This window comes from Sciurus carolinensis, chromosome 11 (assembly GCF_902686445.1).
Source record: "Sciurus carolinensis chromosome 11, mSciCar1.2, whole genome shotgun sequence".
Taxonomy (NCBI): Eukaryota; Metazoa; Chordata; class Mammalia; order Rodentia; family Sciuridae; genus Sciurus; species Sciurus carolinensis.
The window spans coordinates 128,818,080-128,840,413 of record NC_062223.1 but is presented as its reverse complement, the minus strand read 5'-3'; the positions used below and the strand labels follow the sequence as shown (position 1 = coordinate 128,840,413).

At 35.0% G+C, this 22,334-nt stretch overlaps 1 protein-coding gene and 1 pseudogene across 1 annotated transcript in view; one reads left to right on the top strand and one right to left on the bottom strand.

The window, feature by feature from the left end:
- The window catches only part of Arhgap32 (Rho GTPase activating protein 32), a 274,334-nt gene that overhangs the window by 54,893 nt on the left and 197,107 nt on the right, over window positions 1-22,334 (top strand). The gene's annotated exons all lie outside the window — the stretch shown is intronic.
- LOC124959706 (mediator of RNA polymerase II transcription subunit 28-like) lies at window positions 686-21,819 on the bottom strand (annotated as a pseudogene).

The window sequence follows — 22,334 nt, the reverse complement described above, 5'->3', positions numbered from 1 at the left end:
GCATATTTTAACCCTTTTTCTGACCCATTTACAAAAAAGTTTACAAAATATCTGTGCTACTATGGAAACATTACAAACATTGCATTAGATTCCTCTTTTTGAGGTAGTTCAAAGTCTTTTTTTTTTTTTTTTTTTTTTTTTTTTGGGTGCTGGGGATCGAACCCAGTGCCTTGTGCTTGCAAAGCAAGCACTCTACCAACTGAGCTATCTCCCCAGCCCCTAGTTCAAAGTCTTGAGACAGCAAATTTACATGTTTTTCTCTACTATCATGAATGGGTAGTAATTGTTAAAGTTAACGACTAAAACCAAACTCCTTCTTCCCTGATTCTGGAGCATTGTAATTTTCCCCCTCAGATAATAGCAAACTAACAACTGTAAAAAAACTATATAAAAGTCATATAAAATTTTTTTAAAACAAGCAAGAAAACAAGGAAGAATCTGTGTCATCAAACTAAGTCTAAACTTTGCTACAAACAAAACCAAACCTCACTTGGTTCACCAAGCCATAAGCATGTTATAACCTAATCAAGTAATTAACAGTTCACAAAAATCAGAGAAATTTTTAGGTGGAAACAAAATTAACACCAACTCATTCCCTGGCAAATAATTCTTCTAAAATGTCACGTCACACAGAGAGGTTTGGTGAAACTGTCTTCAAGAGGCTACCTTGTAGGCCAGACCCCTCTCAGGTCTGCTTCAGAGGTGCAGCGATATTGGCAGAAGTCTGCTCCAGGCAGGCCAAGGAGCCCTAAGGGACTTCGGTTGGCTTTTTGTGCTGCACATTGATGTCCTCCAGCACCTGCTGCCAATGCCTCAGCTTTGTCAAATGCTTCTGCACCAGCACATCTTTCTGCTGCAGTTCATTCCTTAGTTCTGAGACGTCCTCTTTGATAACTTGCTCCGGTTTCTGGACAGACAACTGAAATCTTTTCTGTAGAAAGACGCATTCTGTCTGTCTTGCAGTGTGTAAAAACTTCTGGATACACTGATCAACACCAGTTCATATTTCTTCCTGATCAGTGCCATTGACATAATCCTGACTCACGAGAGAAGCAAAGCAAGCCTCGAATGAGGACTCCAACTCGTCCCCCAAGGTGCTGCTATAAGTTCTTGGTGCGCCAGGTGCTGCGCAGAGAAGGGAAGCCTGGCCCAGGAGTCCCGGCGTGGGTGGCGGCGGCCCTGGAGGCTGCCTGGAGAACATACTGCCCAGCTGCCATGTTTGGGATCAGTTATGTCTTTTTTCTGTCTTGAAGTTTTGAGTTCCTTATCTGTTCTGGACATTAAGACTCTGAAAGATATATAATTTCTAAATATTTACCCCATTTTCTAAGTTGTCTCTGCTGATTTTTTTCCCTTTGCTATGCAGCTTTTGTCCAAAAAATTCTTGCCTTGCATAGATCCAAGAGGGCAGATTAGAGGAAGACTGAATTTCCAGTTGCTCCGTGGCTTGGGATTCAAGCAGTGGGAGTACTGCTTTTCAACAAGGTGGTTGAAAGAGGGATTTCACTAAAGTTACTAAAATTCAATGTTGGACAGAGAATCTCAGAAACTCAGAAATTTGGACACATTGACCAAAGAACAAGAATGAGTGCTGGTTGTGACAAGTGGGAGTGGCACTGGTCTTCCATAGAGGATAGGGATAACAGAAACAGAATGGACAGATTTGGCACACAGAAACGTATAGATAGAAGAGCTGAGCCAGAGGTTATACCACAAACTTGTGTTTGAATGTGCTCTGCTTTCTCAACTAGAAAATGGATAGCTGAGGTGAAAGCTATTTTGAGGTGTCTATTTTCCAGCTGCTTCTGTGGGAGCCCAGAAGATCACAGCAGGGATTGCCATTCTGCCCTGGCAAGTGCATACTCTGTGGCGAAGGTGTACCTAGCAGAACTTGAGTGAAAAAGTCACAGAGAGATTGTACCAATTGGGATTTAAGTCAGAAAAATGAAGGGAGTCCCGCTTGCTTTCCCTTTGAGTCAGTCAGCTGAACAGGGTGGGAATGTGAATGGGTGGGTGTGAATACACTCGGGGTCTAAACCTTTGAAGATTGTGTTCATGGGTAGCAGAATGTGGAGGATTGGTTCCCTTGCCCAATTAGCCTCTTGGGAGTCTCCTCAGATCCAGATGGTTCAGCAGATATTGGCACCTACGTGGGCCTAAGGGTGTGTTGATCTTATCTCCCCAGAGTATTATCACCAAACAAATCCTCTAAGACCTTATTAGACCTAAACCCCAGTGGGAGTGTATTGATCTGGTCTGTGCAGACAAAACTGATCAGTAGTACACATTCCATCCTACCTTATACTGGTGCAAATGGAAGCTAAGTTATTTCAACTAACTTCAGTCTTAGGTCATTCCAACTACTAACTTGGTGAGCAACATGAAGGGAAGGAAGGGTTTAATAACATTCTGGTCTACTGTTTTCACCACCTCTGTGGAGACAATTCCTTCCATTTTTCATTAAGAACTCCACAGGCTCCCCCACCCCTTTCTGGTGTTCTTGCTGTGCTGATTAATATTTGTTTCTTTTTTCCTCATTTTTAGCATTTAAAAACTGTGGTTGTTTTTCCTTGCTTTGTGTTTTGATTTTTGGTTTATTTATTTATTTATTTTTTTCTTTCCTTTCTTCTCCTGCTAACAGCCAAATTTGATTGTTCTTTTTCTTTCCCTTTGTTTTTCCTGTTTTTTCCTCTTCTTGGAATGATGTGTTCAAAGACCTGGAAGAAAACAACTGTCAACTGAGACTGCTATGTTCAGTAAAACTATCTTTTAAAATTGAAGAAGTAGTAAAAACTTTGTAAGGTAAGCAGAAAGTAAAAGAATTTCTTACTGCTAAATGGCACTACAGAGCTTGCTTAAGTAGTTTGCACATTAGAAATAAAAAAAAAAAACAAAATCCTGCAGCTCTCACAAATGAACAAATCTCATTTAATGTCAAATTAAACATTATAAATTAATAAAAATGGCAGGAATTAATAAACATCTCTACAACAACATTGAATATAAATGGTCTCAACTCTCTAGAAAGACAAATTGGCAGAATGCATTAAAAATCAAGACCCCACTATTTGTGGTTTGCACCTTACAGGCAAAGACAGACTTAGACTGAAAATGAAAGGATGGAATTTGATATACCATGTGAATGCAACCCCAAAACCAGAAGCAGTAGCTCCTCTCCTCTGTCAAAGTGGAATTCAAATCAAAATTAATCAGAAGGGTCAAAGAAGGCCATTTCATAATGGTAATGGGAACAATTCAACAAGAATTGTTTGTTTATGCAACAAACGTAGGTACGCCTAATTACATAAAATACACACTATTTGAATTAAAGCCTCAGATAGACCCCACTACAAAAATAGTGGGTGATTTTAACACACTTCTGTTGCCAATATGTCATCCAGACATGAACGCCATAAGTTAAGACTCTTTGGACTTGATAAATATTATAAATCAATGGACTTAACAGACATCTATAGAATATTTCATCCAACAACAGTTGAATATACCTTTCTCTTAGTGACTCATGGACCCTTCTCCTAAATAGACTGTCTTTTAGGCCATGAAGCAAATCTTAGCAAATACAAAAACACTGATATAGTTCCTTGTGTCTTATCAGAACATAATGGAATGAAATTAGAAATCAATTCCAAAGAACCCTACAGAAGCTATAGAAACACATGGATTTTGAACTATACGCTTTTGAATGATAGACAAAACCAGGGGAGAAATTTAAAATCTCTTAGACTCCAAAGCAAATAGTGATACAACATGCTCTAACTTTTGGGATACTTTGATGGCAGTCTAAGGAAAATTTATATCTTTTTTTTTTTTTTTTTTTTTTGTGGTGCTGGGGATCGAACCCAGGGCCTTGTGCTTACAAGGCAAGCACTCTACCGACTGAGCTATTTCCCCAGCCCAATCTATAGCTATTAATGCATTAAAAAATCAGAAAGATCCAAATAAACAACCTAATGATGCATCTTAAGTTCCTTGGGGAAAAAAAAAGGACAAACCAATTACAAAACCAATAGAAGGAAATAAGAATAGAGATGAAAGCAATGAAATTGAGAATGAAAAAAGATATAAATGATCAATGAAATGAAAAATTGACTCATCAAAATGATAAAATTGTTAAGCCCATAGCCAAAATAACCAAAAGATAAAGAGAGAAGACCCAAAATAATAAAATTATAGATGAAAAAGGAGAAATCACAACAGACATCAAAGAAATCCAGAGGATCATTAGGGACTATTTTGAAAACTTATACTCCAATAAATTGGAAAACCTAAAGGAAATGAATACATTTCTAGACAAATACAACCTACCACAATTGGATCAAGAAGACAGAAAATCTAAGCACACCAATAACTAACAGTGATATAGAAGCAGTAATAAAAAGTCTTCCAAAAAAGAAAAGCCTAGGACCAAATGGATTCTCAGCCCAATTCTACCAGACGTTTAAAGAAGAACTAATGCCAGTGTGCCTCAGATTATTTCATGAAATAGAAAGGGATGGAACAATTCCAAATTTGTTCTTGGAAGCCAGTATCACATTCATACCAAGAGCAGATAAGGATGCATCAGGGAAGAAAACTGCAGATCAGAATTCCTAATGAAATTAGATACAAAAATCCTTAAAATATTAGCAAATAACATTCATATTAAGATGATTGTACATCATGACCAAATTGGTTTTATCTTGGGGATACAAACATATGCAAATCAATAAATGTAATTCTTCATATAAATAGAATTACGGACAAAAATCACTTAGTCATCTCAATAGATGCAGAGAAAATCTTCAACAAAATTCAGTACCCATTCATGTTAAAAACACTGACTAGGGATAGAAGGAATCTACCTCAGCATCTTAAGGCTATGTATGAAAAGCTCAAAGCCATTATCAGTGCATTGGGGCAAAACTGAACCTATTTATTTTAATACTAGAACAAGACATGGATGTCTACTCTTGCCACTCCTATTTAATATGGTACTAGATATTTTAGTCAAAGTTAGGTGAGAGAAGGAAATAAAAGGGCTAGAAATAGGAAAGGAAGACATAAAATTATCACTGTAGATGATATCCCAAAAGCACCACCAAAGACTGCGAGGGCTAATAAATTCAGCAAACTAGAAGGTTAAAAAATCTATATACAAAAATCAGTGGCTTTACGATATACCAATATGAACTCGTTGAGGAAGATACCAGGAAAACAATTTCATTCACAATTCCAAAACCAAAAAATTTGAAACAACAAAAAACCCAAAAACAACAACAAAAAATAACAAGACAAGACAAAAATCTAGGAATAAATCTAACCAAGGAGGTGAAAGACCTTAATAGTGAAAACTACAGAACACTGAAGAAAGAAATCAAGGAACACAAGATGGAAAGACCTCCCATGTTCATGTATAGGCAGAAATAATATTGTTAAAATAACTTTTACCAAAATCAACATACAGATTCAATGCAGTTCTCATCAAAATATAATGGCAGTCTTCACAGATCTAGAAAAAATAGTCCTAGAATTCATTTGGAAGAATAAAAGACCCAGAATAGCCAAAGCAATTTTAAGCCAAGACAACAAACAAACAAAAGTGCTGGAAGCATCACAATATCTGAGCCAAAATTATTCTGCACAGCAACAGCAATAAAAACTGTATGGAACTGGAATATAAACAGATTCATAGACCAAATGGTATAGAAGACACAGAGACAAACCCTCTCAGATACAGTTACCTAATCTTTGACAGTGGTCCCAAAAACATACATTGGAGAAAAGAGAGTCTTCTTAAGAAATGGTGCTGGGAAAACGTTATCCATATGTAGAAGAATGAGACTAGACCCTTAACTCTCATTCTGCACAAAAACAAACTCAAAATGGATCAGAGACCTAGGAATTAGACTAGAAACTCTGTCACCCTTAGAAGAAAACATAGGATCAATACTCCAAAATATGAGTACAGGCAATGACTTCCTCAAGAGGACTATTGAAGCTCAGGAAGTAATGCCAAAAGTTAAATGGATGGCATCAAACTAAACAGCATCTGCACAGCAAAAGAAACAGTTAAGAATGTGAAGAAAGACTCTACAGGGTGTCAGAAAAATCTTGGTAGCTACATTAATGACAGGATTAATATCTAGAATATAGAAAATTTCAAAAAACACCCAAAGAAAAGAATAAACGGAAAAATGAATTAAATTTTCACTTCTCAAATGAAGAAATGCAAATGGCCAACAAATACATGAAAAAATGTTCCAACAGCATTAGCATTTAGGGAAATGCAAATCAAAACTACACTGAGATTTTATCTCACACAAGTCAGAATGGCAGCCATCAAGAATACAAATAATAGGTTTTCAAGGTGGCAGTATAGAGGAGGTCGCTTTCGGGGCTGCTCTGCAGAATGAAACTAAGCAAGTACACAGGCAACTTCTCAGCAGATGAGGTACTAGAAACCTTCAGGGACACTATAAGTACACAGGGTAGAAACTCTAATGCCTCAGATCCATACTATTAGATGGGTAGAAACACAAACAATGTGAAAAAGCAAGGGTACAAATTGCCCCAAACCAACCAAGATACTCTAATAACAGAATCCATCAACACAAAGTGGAAGAAATGTCAGAGGAGTTTAGAATGTACATAGTTAAACTGATCTGTGAAGTGAAGGATAGTATAAGAAATAAAATCAGAGAGAAAATACAGGAAGTGAGAGATCACTTCAATAAGAGACAAAGATTATGAAAAAATGCCAAGCAGAAATCCTTGAAATGAAGGAAATAAACCAAATTAAAAATTCAGTAGAAAGCATCACCAACAGACTAGACCACATGGAAGACAGAACCTCAGACAATGAAGACAAAATACAGATTCTTGAAAATACAGTTGACTTTGGAGAGAAGATGTTAAGAAATCATGAATAGGACTTCCAGGAATTATGGGATAATATGAAAAGATAAAACTGCAGATTTAAAGGGATAGATGAAGGTGCGGAGATACAAACCAAAGGAATGCACAATCTATTCAATGAAATAATGTCAAAAAAATTTCCAAACCTAAAGAATGAGATGGAAAATCAAATACAAGAGGCTTATAGGACCCCAAATGTTCAAAATTACAACAGACCCACCAAGATGCATTATAATGAAAATGCTTAATGTAAAGAATAAGGATAAAATTTTAAAGGCTGTGAGAGAAAAATATCAGATTACCTATAGGGGGAAACCAGTTCAGATGTCAACTGGTTTCTTGGCCCAGACCCTCAAAGCTAGGAGATCCTGGAATAACATATACCAGGCTCTGAAAGAAAATGGATGCCAACCAAGAATCCTATATCCAGCAAAATTAAGCTTCAGATTTGAAGATAAAATAAAAACCTTCCTTGATAAACAAAAGTTAAAAGAATTTGCAGCTAGAAAGCCTGCACTGCAGAACATTCTCAACAAAATATTCCATGAAGATGAAATTAAAAAAGACTAAAGTTAAAACCAACAAAGGGAGGAACTACACTAAAGGAATAGTCAAAGGAGAAACTAATTCAAATTAAAAACTTGAAGTAAACTCAGTATACCAGGAATACAAATCATATCTCAATAATAACCTTGAACATTAATGGCCCAAACTCATCAATCAAAAGTCACAGACGGGCAGATTGGATTAAAAAACAAGACCCAACAATATACTGTCTCCAAGAGACTCACCTCATAGGCAAAGACATCCACAGATTGAAGGTGAAAGGATGGGAAAAAACATATCACTCACATGGATTGTGTAAACAAGCAGGTGTTTCTATCCTCATCAGATAAAGTGGACTTAAAGGCAAAGTTAATCAGAATGAATAAAGAAGGACATTTAGTACTGCTTAAGGGAATTATACATCAACAAGATATAACAATCATAAGTATTTATGCCCCAAACAATGGAGCATCTCTGCACATCAAACAGACCCTTCTCAATTTCAAGAATCAAATAGAACGCAACATAATAATACTGGGTAACTTTAATATGACTCCGTCATCTCTGGGACAGATCCTCAAAAAAAAAACCAAAAACAAATAAACAAACAAACAAAAAAAGAAACTATAAAAGTAAAACATACAATTGGTAATTTAGACTTAACAGACATATATAGAATATTACATCCATCTATGACTGAATGCACTTTCTTCTCAGTATGACGTGGATCCTTCCATAATATAGACCATGTTATGTAAGCTATCACATATGTTGGCATATAATTGTAATATTACTTTAATATATTTTTAACATCTGTAGGATTATTTTGATAACTCCCTTTCCGCTTATATTAATTTTTGTGTTCTTGCTTTTTTTCTAGATTAGAACTGTTTGATTTTTATCAAATTTTAGCTATGTTACTTCTTCTCTATTTTATATATTTCTGCTCCTACTCTTATTTTTTCCTTCCTCTACATAATTTGAAAATAACCTGATTGTTATTCTAACTTCTTTCTGATACACATACTTTAAGTTATAAATGTACACCTGAGTACTCTTTCATCCCTGAGATCCTGATATTTTAAGCTTTTATTATCACTTAGTTCAAAGCACTTTTTATTTACTTTTCTTGTGCTTTCTTCCTTGACCTCTGAGCTATTTATAAGTGTGCTATTTAATTTTGAAATAGTTGACATGTGGGGGTGGGTTCTATGTATCTTAAGGTGATTGATTTCTAATGTAATAAATCATGTAGGAAACACCGTCTGCATGATTCCAAATTTAAAAAAAAGTAATGGAAATGCTTTTCATATTGATTTATTGGTTATATACATGTCAAAACTGATCAAATTGCATACTTCAAATATGTGTATTTAATTGTACTTCAGTTTTACCTCAGTAAAACTATGGGGAAAAAAAGAGAATAAAAATAAAATAAATGCTGGAGCGAATGGAGAAAAACACTTTTATACTGTTGGCGGAATTGTAAAGTAGTACAAACATTGTGGAAATCAGTATAGTGTTTCTTAGGAGACTAGGCATAGTACCCCCATATGATCCAGCTATACCATTCCTTGGTATCATCGTAGTATAGTGATACATGCATATTCATGTTTATAACCTAACTGTGGACCCAGACCAGCCTAGGTGTCCATGATGAATGGATAAAGGAAATATGGTGTATACACACACAATGGAGTTTTATTCAGTTTTAAAGAAAAATGAAATTACATTATTTGTAGGAAAATAGATGTAACTTCAGAATGTGTTATGTAAAGTCAACCAAACCTGGAAGGTCAAGGGTTCTATGTTTTTGCTTATAGGTGGAAGCTCGAGAAGATAAAGTAAAAGAAAGGTGTGAGTAGGTTAATCTGATGAAAATCAAAGTGGAGCAAAAGAAAGGGACCAGGGGGAAGGGAGGAGGAGATGGAAAGCGAAAATACTGGGGAATGCTATTGGCCAAATTGTATTGTTATGTTGTATGCATGTAAGAATATATAACAACAAATCCTACCTTTCTGTATGACCATAAGAGATAAGAAAAAGAAATTCTTACCCTGTCCAGTGTCTGGCAGTAGTTCCCTATTTTCTTTCATTAGTTTTCATAGTTGAAGATCTTACATGTAGGTATTTAATCCATTTTGAATTGATTTTTGTAACTGATGAGAGAATGAGTGATCTGATTTCATTTTGTTGCATGTATATATCTGATTTTCCTGGTACTTTTTACTGAAAATACTGTTTTCTGCAATGTGTGTTTTTAGTTCCTTTGTTAAAAATCAGTTGGCTGTAGTTGTGACTGATTACCTTAAAAATATTCTTCCATGTTAATCTATGAAGCTCTAGTTCATTTTAATTAGTGCAGATATGTTCATGGTTTAAGTATTCTGTACTTCCTTTATTCATTATCCCATTTAAATACATTTCTATTTTTGCAATGTTTTTTCATTGCATTGAACAGTCTCTTAAAGGTGTTTCCTTGTGCGTGCACTTGTGTGTGACTTCTCTTGGGGATTCTAATAGTGAGTTTCTGTGTTGAATGGTGTGTGCAATTTCGGCATAAAATATTTTAGACAATGAGATCTATAAAGATTTGGTTGTACCAAACTATTTAAAACAATGTGTATTAGTGAGTGGGGAAAAACTGCATATTAGAATTTTTGTCATTGTGTTTTCACTGTCAGAAGTGGTTAGGTCACAAATCTTTTTATTACGGAAATCTTCAAATATATATAAAAGTTAGAATATTATTAGTTCCCATGTATTCCTTAACTAACTTCAATGGTCGTTTTTATTTTTAAAAATGTTCTTTTAATTGTAGGTGGGCACAATACCTTTATTTATTTAGTTATATGTGGTGCTGAGGATTGAACCCAGTACCTCACATGTGCTAGGCAAGCACTCTACCACTGAGCCACAACCCCAACCTCAGTGGTCTTTATTACATAACCAATTTTGTTTTATTCAAAACCACTCCCACTATGCAGAATGTTTTTGAAGCAAATCTCTGACATCATTTCATCTCTATTTCAATGCATATCCCTAAAAAATAAGGGCTCCTTTCTTACTAGCATTGATATTAGTTGGCATAGATTCTTAAAAACTATTTTTTAGTTGTCAGTGTATTTGTTTATGCAGTGCCGAGAAACAAATCCAGTTCATCACATGTGAGGCAAGCGCTCTGAGCTACAACCCCAACTCCAAGCGTAGATTTTTTATTATAATTTTCATATAGTAAAATGCATATCTTAGATGAGTACAGTTTGATAAGGTTTGACAGATGAATATTTTTGAGTAATCTGTACCTCAGTCAAGTTACACACTTTGATCACTCCAACTGGAAAGAGATCTATGCAAATCTGGTCCCTGTGAAAGAGAGAGGAAGTAAAGAAGATTGGATAGGAAAACTCTCAGACTGTGGTGTAGTTTCTTAAAATTTTGGCAAAGCTGATGAAGAACCTGTGAGAGAAGTTCGATGCTTCCCCCAAACAATCTTGCCTTTATATTCTTATGGCTTTCAGTTGTTGACCATTAACAACTTGTGATTAAGTGTGGTAGTAAGCTGAGGATGTCTGCTGCCATTCTGTTTCCTTGTTATTCAAATATTAATCTTGGTACTGCTGTGAAGGGATTTTCAAGGTATAATTAAAGTTCCAAATCAGTTGGTCTTAAGAGTATCTGGGTAGACACAATTTAATGACATGGATCTTTCAAAAGGAAATATTCTGAGCCTGTTTGCAGAAGGGGAAGTCAGAGTGATTGGAAGTGCGAGAACATGCATGCTGGCTCCAAGGTAGGAAAGGGATATGTGACAAGGAATGCCAGTGCCTTTTGGGAGTTTAGTGTTCCCTGGCTGACAGCCCATGAGGAACCTCTAGCCTACAACTACAGGGGACTGAATTTTGGCAACAGCTTGGATACAATTGAAAGCAAATATTTTTCAGAGCCTTCAGACTGAGTGCCAAGACTGACTGACATCTTAATTTTGGCCTTGTCGGATCTTTCATTAATATCGTTAATACCATTAGTGATCTCATTAAGCTTTCAAGGTCATGGCATCTGATAAAAATTTTTCAAAATTTTAACTTTTACCTGAAAGTTCAAATTTTATTGTTTGTAATGAATAGTTAAAATTGTTTTCTTTTAATGACCAACTCACTTCATTCCTTTTTGAGAAAATATCTGCCATATATCATAGTTTGAGAAGTTCTAATTTGTCCATTCAAATAAAACTGATATTTAGTGAAAAAGGAACTAGTTCATCTTGTGTGTCAGTCACTCAGGTGCTTTTCTTTGAGATAATCTCTGTTGTACATTCTTGTATAAAGTGGCATATGTATACTTCCATTTCATCACACAGAATATCAGACTTATATGTATTCAGAGGTCAATATGGGAATAAACTAATAATTTCACTGCTTCATTAAATATAGTAAACAAAACTAGATTCTGTGTTTTGAAAGTGTTGGTGACTTATTAGTACAGTTTAATATGTTGCCTTTATTTATGTTTGCACCAACATTTTTACTCTTTTGTTTTTGCACTATGAGTACAAATAGCAACACAGTAGTAAAGATTGGAAGTTTTTATGACAAGAGTTTTAACTTGGCAGATGTCTGAAGGGTCTTGGGGATCCTCAAATATATTTTGAGAACTGCTGCCCTACATCTTTACTAGCATTCATGCTGTGAGTTTTTTTTTTTTTTTAACCTTTATAGGAAGTGTACAGTTATATTTTGTGGTTTAATTTTCATTTCTTTGATGACTAATTGAATGCCTTTTTATTTTATTTGTTCTGTTTAGATGTACACAACAGTAGAGTGTATTTTGACATATTGTACATACATGAAATATAACTTTAGGATCCCATTCTTGTGGTTGTACATGATGTGGAGTTACACTGGTCGTATATTTATGTGTGAGCATAGGAAAGCTATATCCGATTCATTCTACTGTCTTTCCTATTCCCGTGCCCACTCCCTTCCCTTCATTCCCCTTTGTCTAATCCAATGAACTTCTATTCTGCCCCCCCCCCACCCCCGCCTTATTGTGTGTGAGTGTTCACATATCAGAGAGAACATTCGGCCATTGGTTTTTTGGGATTGGCTCATTTCACTTAGCATGATAGTCTCCAGTTCCATCCATTTACTGACTAGTGCCATAATTTCATTCTTTATGCTGAATAATATTCCATTGTGTATATATACTATATTTTAAAAAATCCCTTCATCTGTTTGAAGGCCATCTAGATTGGCTATTGTAAATTGAGCTGCTATAAACATTGATGTGGCTGTATCATTATAGCATGCTGATTTTAAAGTATTTTGGGTTTATACTGAGGAGTGGTATAACCGGGTGGTTCCATTCCAAGTTTTCTGAGGAAACTCCGTACTGCTTTCCAGAAGGGTTGCACCAATTTGCACTTCCACCAACAATATGTGAGTGTACATTTTCCCCCATATCCTCACCAACATTTATTGTTACTTATATTCTTGATTGCTGTATTCACTATGACTTGAGTGAGATGAATTAGCACTGTATTATTTTTTAATTTTTATTTTTACAGATTGCATTTTGATTCATTGTACACAAATGGGGTACAACTTTTAATTTCTGTGGTTGTACACAATGTAGATTTACACCATTCATGTAATCATACATGTACATAGGGTAATAATGTCTGTCTCAGTCTACTGTCTTACCTTCACCCACTCCTTCCCGCCCCATTTTCATTTACACCATCCAAAGTTCCTCCATTCTTCTCTGGCAAACCCCCGCCCCCATTATGTATCATCATCCATTTATCAGAGAAAACATTCGACCTTTGGTGTTTTGGGCTTGGCCTATTTCACTTAGCATGATATTCTCCAACTCCACCCATTTACCAGCAAATGCCATAATTTTATTCTTCTTTATGGCTGAGTAATATTCCATTGTGTATATATACCACAGTTTCTTTATCCATTCATCAATTGAAGGGCATCCTGGTTGGTTCCACAATCTAGCTACTGTGAATTGAACTGCTATAAACATTGATGTGACTGTGTCACTGTAGTATGCTGATTTTAAGTCCTTTGGGTATAAACTGAGGAGTGAGATAGTTGGATCAAATGGTGGGTCCATTCCAAGTTTTCTAAAGAATCTCCATATTGCCTTCCAGAGTGGTTCAACCAATTTGCAGCCTCATCAGCAATGTATGAGTGTGCCTTTTCCCCCATATTCAAGATGGAAAGATCTCTTATGTTCTTGAATAGGCAGAATTAATATTATCAAAGTGGCCATACTTCCAAAGGTGCTATACAGATTTAATGCAATTCCAATTAAATCCCAGCGACATTCCTCATAGAAATAGAGAAGGCAATCATGAAATTCATCTGGAAGAACAAAAGACCCAGAATAGCCAAAGCACTCCTGGGCAGGAAGAGTGAATTAGGAGGTATCACAAAAACAGAACTGAAACTCTACTACAGAGCAATAGTATCAAAAACGGCATGGTATTGGCACCAAAATGGACAGGTAGACCAATGGTACAGAATAGAAGATGCAGAGACAAACTCACATAAGTATAGTTATCTCATACTAGACAAAGGTGCCAAAAACATACAGTGGGGAAAAGATAGTCTGTTCAACAATTGGTGCTGGCAAACTGTAAATCCATATGCAGTAACATGAAATTAGTAAAATGAAATTAAATCCCTGTGTCTCACCCTGCACAAAACTCAACTCAAAATGGATCAAGGACCTAGGAATTAGACCAGAGATCCTGCACCTAACAGAAGAAAAACTAGATCCAAATCTTCATCATGTCGGTTTAGGACCAGAATACCTTAATATGACTCCCAAAGCACAAGAAATAAAAGCAGGAATCAATAAATGGGATGGATTCAAACTAAAAAGCTTTTTCTCAGCAAAGGAAACAATAAATTGAAAAGAGAGCCTACAGAGTGGGAGAAAATCTTTTCCACATACACTTCAGATGAGCACTAATGTCCAAAATTTTTAAAGAACTTAAAAAACTTTACACCAAAAATCAAATAATCCAGTCAGTAAATGGGCTAAGGAACTGGGCATATACTGCACAGAAGAAGATATACAGTTGATCAACAAATGTATGAAAAGGTGCTCATCATCTCTAGTAATTAGAGAAATGCAAATTAAAACCACCCTAAGGTTTCATCTCACTCCAATTAGAGTGGTTCTTATAAAGAACACAAGCAATAATAAGTGCTGGCGTGCATGTGGGGGAAAAGACTAGTTTTAATTTGCATTTCTCTAATTGCTAGAGATGGTGAACATTTTCTCATATATTTATTGACAAATTGAATGCCATTTTATAGTGTTATTGATTATTTGGATATCCTCTTTTGTTTTGAAGTGCCTTTTCTGGACCCTCTGATGGATGTAGTCCTGAAGAGTAGTTTTAGGCCCAGCACTCTCATCATATTCAGTGGACATCTGTAAGTCAATTAGGAAAAAATGTCATTTTAAATAATCACAAATAAAATTATAATTTTGCTTTTAAAAATTTTTGTTGATGTGTATAGTACAGCTAGGTGCTCTTCATTGTTATTATTTTTAAGTTCACTGATTTTCTACTTGATTTATCTCTGCATATTGTTACTGTTTCTGCCCCCTACCTTTTTTATGTTTATTTAAAATTTTTTTTATTATTTTGATTCATTGTACACAAATGGGGTACAACTTTCATTTCTCTGGTTGTACATGAAGTAGAGTCACACCCTTTGTGTAATCATACATGTACATACGGTAATGTTTGTCTCATTCTATTATCCTTTCCCCTGCCCCCTTCCCATCCCTCATTTTCCTCTACACAATCCTTCCTCCCTCCATTCTTGCCCCCCTCTCACACATTATGTATCGGCATCCACTTATCAGAGAATTCATTCGGCCTTTGGTTTTTAGAGATTGACTTATTTCACTTAGTATGATATTCTCTAACTCCATCCCATTACCAGCAAATGCCATTATTTTATTCTTCTTTATGACTGAATAATATTCCATTATGTATATATACCACAGTTTCTTTATCCATTCATCTAATGAAGGACATCTAGGTTGGTTCCTCAATTTAGCTATTGTAAATTGAGTTGGTATAAACACTGATGTGGGTGCATCACTGTAGTATGCTGATTTTAAGTCCTTTGGGTATAGGTCAAGGAGTGGGATAGCTGGGTCAAATGATGGGTCCATTCCAAGTTTCCTGAGGAATCTCCGTACTGCTTTCCAGAGTGCCTGCACCAATTTGCACCCTTCCCTTCCTTTTTTTTTTTTTTTTTTTTTTTTTTTTTTTCTGACATGCTGGAAATTAAACCCAGACAAATCCTCTACTACTGAGCTACCTCCTACGTGATTTTTTTCCCCCACTTATTTTGATTTTGGTTTGCCTTCCTACCCATTAGTTTATGTATAGAAATTTAGAGATAGATTTTAATTCATTTTCTCTTTAAATTTAAGCACTGGAAGCAATAAATTTCCCTCTACACACTATTTTAGCTACATCCTACACATTTTGATATAGTGTAGTTTTGTTATTATGATAAAATATCTTAAAATTTTCTTTTAATTTCCTTTTTGACCCTTTAGATATTTATGGTCTTTTCTAGATATCTTAATGTTATGGATTTCCAGTTTAATTATGTTGTTGTCACATATTTTACTTTGTAAAAATTCTGTGTTTTGAAATTTGAGAGCTTGTTTTTATAGCACAATGTATGCTTTACTTGGGTGAACATTCCAAGTGCTTTTGAAAAAAAAAACTTGCTGAAATTGGATGTGGTGTTTATTGATGTTAGTCAAAACAAGTTGATTTAATAGTCTACTCTTCTGTATCCTTAATTCTTTTTGTCCGGGATTTTCTAGAGTGGGAGAGTGGGGTTAAATTTTCTGGCTCTTGCGTAAATATTATTTCTCCTTAATTTCTGTATTTGCTTCAGTGTCTTGAAGTTTTTGTGAGTGTATACATTTATGATCGTTGTATTTTCTTGAGGAGTTAACATTTTATTATTTGCAAATATCCTTTTTACCTTTTGTTAAATTTTTTTCTTGAAGTCTTTGTACTTTGTTTTATACTGATAATATTATCATAGTCAGACAACTTTTATGTGATTTTTTCCCCCCATCCTTTTTACTTTTAACCTGTCTGTACCTTTATATTTAAGATATATTGCTTATCAACAACATTTTGTTGGTTCCTGCTTTTTTTTTATCCAGTCTGATAATCTCTGTATTTTGATTATAGTATTGAATTTGCTTATATTTATCCTAGTTGTTAATTCTAACTTCAAGTCATTGCATGGTTTTTTTCTTTTGACAATATTTTCTATTTACTGTGACTTAGTAATTTTTTATTATATACTAGTCTTCATGGATGATGTATTGTGTAGACCCTATCTTTTTTTATCTTTCTTGGAATTTTAATTTTGACTCTAGAAGGTAGTTAAGTTACTGACTGTTCACTTTGAACATTTAATGTTGGTTTTATAGTGTGCCATTGTGGGTTAGTTTTACCCTTAGTCCCAGGGAATTCTTTTAGTCTTGGAACATAGTCCAAACTCCTAAGGTGTACAGTATAAAGCCTGAAGTTTTACCTAGCAGTTTATTTTTTCTTGATTCAAATTAAATGCTGTTTTCCCTACAGTAGGTAGCAGCTGAGATACTGCTTGACTTCTTTCGGTGATTTTTGCTGGCTTTTGGTTGTCCTTGCAGGTTGGAAGCAAACCTTTATGGAACCAAGTTTAATGTGAAGCAAGCTGGTTATGATGATATTGGTATCAACACCTGTGGACAGGAAGGAGTAAATGGGTAGACAGAATAGTTCATAGTCTTAAGAAGGGCCTTTCTTTGTTGCCTCTGCCTAGAATGCTGAAATAGGGTGGCCTTTTAAAGTTGTCTGTAGTGGGAATGTGGGCCAAATCTTTATGTCCTTTAGATATCTAGTCATGTGTCACTTAATGATGGGAATACATTCTGAGAAATGTGTTGTTAGGTGATTTTGTCATGTGCAAACATTATAGGATTTATTTAAGGAAACTCAGATAGTATAACTTGTGTAGTTTACTACACACCTAGTGTACAGAATTGTATATGCTGTACTGACATGTGTTTGGCAGTGCAGTAAGTTTGAACACTAGCAGCACCACAAACACATGAGAATTGTGTTGTGCTACAATTTTTTAATGGCTGTGACATCATTAGGTGATAGGAATTTTTTAGCCACATTATAACCTTGTGGGACCAACACCATCATATGCACTGCCTGTTGTTGACCGAAATGTCATTTTGCGCGTGACTGTATTACTACTTCTGTAGTCACTCTTCAGTCTTTTCAAGTAGGTGTCTTATGTTTTGTCCACAGTTGATAGTTTTTAATATTGTATTTAACAGAAAAGTTCTCCTGCACTGAGATTTTATCTGTAATCAGAAAACAAAATTGTTAGGTACATGTTTATTAGTTGTCAAAAACTGGGCAGCACTTAATATAAAACAATAATAACAATGATGAGAGACAAGTACTATAAAGTATGTGCTGTGTAAGTATGAAAATAGTTTTATTTCATTACATTGGTTGTATGTTAAATTTAAGTGTCTTTGATAGATTTGTACATTTCACAAGTTAGCCAATCATTGAATTGATTTAATAGTGTTTGGTATGGTTCCTACTGAAATCATTTAACCCAAAGATACACACCCACCCACACACATACATACATGTATACATAACTTATATATGTAGTATTGGGAGTTGAACACAGGACATTTAACCTCTGAGCTACATTTCAGTTTTTTTTTTACTTTTTTTCTTTTTTGGAGACAGTTACCTTGAACTTGTAACCCTCTTGCCTCAGCCTCCAGAGTAGCTAGAATCACAGACATGCACCACTGTACCACTACCCAAAGATATTTCAGTCTTTTTTTTTTTCATATATTTTTAAATTGTTGTTCTGTTTAGTTATACATGACAACAGAATGCATTTTGATTCATTGTACACAAATGGAGTACAACTTTTCATTTCTCTAGTTCTACACAATGTAGAGTCACACCATTCATGTAATCATACATGTACATAGTGATATGTTGTTTGTCTTATTCCACCATCTTTCCTTAGCCCCGTCAGTCTCATTTTTTAAAAATAAATTTTACTCTCAAGATACTATTCATGAGAAATAATTTTAGAAATATATTCTATTTTAATTTGATGTAACAAATTTAGAGAAGACAGAGATGCCTAAATTAACCAGTTGTTTTCCTGCCATATTCTAACAAAAATGCCTTATGAGGTATTTTATAACCAAATTTTACAAAAACATAAATAGAACAACCCAGTAAATATAGAGTACAGTTACATCTTATGTTTTTGCTTGTGTTCTCATTGTAAACTCAGAAATGAGAGATTGGGGAGAGAGAAGGTTAAAGCTTTTTTTTTTTTTTTTTTTTTTTTTATTAAATCCAGGTTCAGAAACAACTACTTCTTTCAGTAGCATCTGAATATTTCCTCAAAGATACGTATTTTGTATTTGGAAAAAATGCAGTAATTTATTTTGAAGAATGTTTTCTAAGACAATCTGGATTGTTAAGCAGTGTAATGTTAAACTTTAGGTTTAGTTCCTCAGCTGTGTGTTACAGTAATTATTTCCTTTACCAGAGTGCCACCTTATGTTCCAATTCTTTAGTAGCTGTGAGCTGCATATTATTTCATTTAGCAGCTTAAAAATATTTTGTTGCTGGGTGTTTGGCCACATTAGTGTTACACCTATCTATCTCTTAATATTCAAACTGCCTGTTCTAGCAAAGTTGACAAAAATTAAAATATTCCAGTAACATAATTTTACTCTTACCCTGAAATTTTTGGTACTGTTTCTCCTGTCTTTAGGGAGTCGAATTAACATAAATAAAAAACCATTTTATTTTGTTGTAAATCAGCTTTTACTTCTTGAGCTAGTTTTTTTTAAATGAATGTTTGATTATTAACCAAGTATTTATGTTAGATTTTTAAAAGGTCAATAAAGAAGTCTATATTCATAAAAGTAAGAAGATATCTTCCCCCCTAAATTATGCCTGGATTATATCTTTAAAATGTCACTTTCCTTTTCCCACTCTCATTCCTGTCTTTACCCAGCCTTTTACCTCTTCCCTTCCCATAGTCTAAATATTTGACTGCTTATTATGTTCCTCCTGTGCTTCAATGCTCAGTCATGGATTGTTTGGATAAAATGAAATGTAAGAAATAAAAAACACTCTTTTATTCCACTGATACCGCAGATTAATAACTAAGGTTTTATGAAGTTGGCTAATGATAAATTTTATAGGACTTAAATATTCTAAGCAAGCTAGAGTTATAGAATAGTTAACATTGAATACACTAGAGCTATTCTGTTCAGTAAGGTCCCCATGAGCCATATGGTGACCTTATGAGCTCTTTGGTTATGGCTGTTCAAAATTAGGATGTGTACTGTGAGAAGAAAGCTCATGCTGGATTTAAAAGACTGAGTATAGATAGTGGAGAGGGGGTGTAGGGAAGAATAAAGGAACTTTGGATTGTGTAGAGAGGAATGAGGGGAGGCGTGGGGTAATGGGGATGGGAAGGAAAGTAGAATGAGACAGACATTATTACCTATATACATGTATGATTACTCTATTGGTGTGACTCAGCACCATGCACAGCCAGAGGAATGAGAAGTTATGCTCCATTTGTGTATAATGTGTCAAAATGCATTCTACTGTCATGTATAACCAATCAGAACAAATAAAAAAAAAAGAAAGTATGGTAAAAGAATGTAAAATATTGTTAATTTAAAAATACTGATTACTTGTTGAACTTGTAATGGCTTGAAATTTGTTATTTATTATTTTGGGTTATATCATGAAAATTAATTTTACCTGCTTTAAGAAGTTTTATTAGCATTAAAAATAATGTTACCTTCATTTTTTTCTGTAGGACAACACAGTGCTGCATTAGACTCTTGCTGTTTAAGAAAATCCTGCAGTTTCCTCCAGGTTTTTATTAGAAATGCACGATCTTTCTCCTTCCACCATACTGAATCAGACTCTGCATTTTAACAAGATCCCAGTGTGATTAGTTTGTACATTAAAGTTTGCAAAGAAGAAGCATTACATGATCAGATTGTTAAAGGATAAATAGATAACCTGGTGAAATGATGTTTTGTGTAGAATTAGTTGCCAGAGAGGTTCAGTCAAAGAATACTAAAAAGTAGCGTAGCTTGTGAGTGATGACATTGACAATATTATTTTCCCATATGAATTTTTACTTAAATGTATGAACATTAGAAATGAGGCTAGGCAGTCCCTTACTCCCACCCCACCTCTGTCCCTACCTTTTTGTGGTACTGGGGATTGAACCCAGGGATGCTTTACAACTCAGCTACATCCTTTTTATTGTTTTGTTAAGTTGCTGAGGCTGACCTTGAATTTATGACTGTTGTGTCTCAGTCTCCTCAGTCACTGAGATTTCAGGTACGTGCCACTGTTACCAGCTCCTCTTCCCCCTTTTGCTATAACATTATTCCCTGGATACAGCTTTTCTGGACCATGCAGAAATCTCTTTTCTTTGAAGTATTTTCATACTTTGCATATTATAGAACTTGGTGTATTTCTCCTTTAAATTGAGGAAAGTTTCCTATGTCTTTTTGGTGCAGCTGGGCCTAGCATTTGGAATTAAAAGATCAAGATTTAAGTTCTCACTCTCTCCTCAGTAGCAGTGTGTTGTTGGGAAAATTGTTTAATCTGTTTGAACTTGAATACTGAAGAAAAGATTAAGATGTCAACTTTCATGTACTTACTGGTAAAACTTGACCAAATAAATTACCACATTATATAATGTCCCCTTTGAGGCTTCTGTAACTCCTAGGTTCACTTGTCACATTTCTTGATAGTAGCAAGGGGGAATATACTGTTGAATAGCAGAAAGCCATATAAAAGAGACCATAGCTACTTAAAATATTTGATTAATGCTGACAGTAAATGTGTGCTTCAGATGGTGTCATTTTTTTTTTTTTTTTTTTTTTTTTTTTTGCTTTTCTTGCTCCATAAACTGGCAGTAGCTGTAGTTGTCAGTATTCCAGAAGTAATTGGTACCACAGTGCCCATCAACAGAATGCTTTCAGGGCAGGGAGGGCCAGTGACTCTGTGAGATTGTGGAAGGAAAGAGGAGATATCAGGGCCTCCAATAATACAGTGGGCACATCTGGGAGGAGCAGAAAGGAGTTCAACTCCACTGTTGTTTGGAGCACAGGGTCCAACTCCACTGTTGACACCAGCTTTAGTCTGAGGCTTTCCTGTCTGCACTTCCCGTTTTCTCTATTCTCGTAGAATTCATCCATGTAGGATGAATACTGGGAGCCCCAGAGCTGAAAACACACACACACACACACACACACACACACACACACACACGCACTCACATGCATACATATGCACATATGCATGCACACTCATAACAATTCAAAACCTTATTCTGGTTTTAATGGGGTTTAGGAGGGAGGAAAATTAAAATGTATTTTTAACCCATCTTCTTCCATGTAGAAATTGAGTTCAAATTCTGATTACTTTAAAATTCTTTTAATGGAAATTGTGGTGTATTATTGAAATTTTGACTCCTTAAAATAAGACTGCATGGTTTTATATAGATTTTTGTATATGAGTCTGTGTGTGTATGTACATGCATGTGCATGTGAGAGCAATGTAGTTTTATAATTTTATTTATATTGCACTTGGAAAATTGTGTGTAAAGCACTGTCTTCAGTTTCTAGGCTTCCCCACCCCATTTTTATATTCTCTATACTTTTTCCTTAATAGAATGTATAGCATCTTCTGAGTGAGTGGTCTTAAGACATGG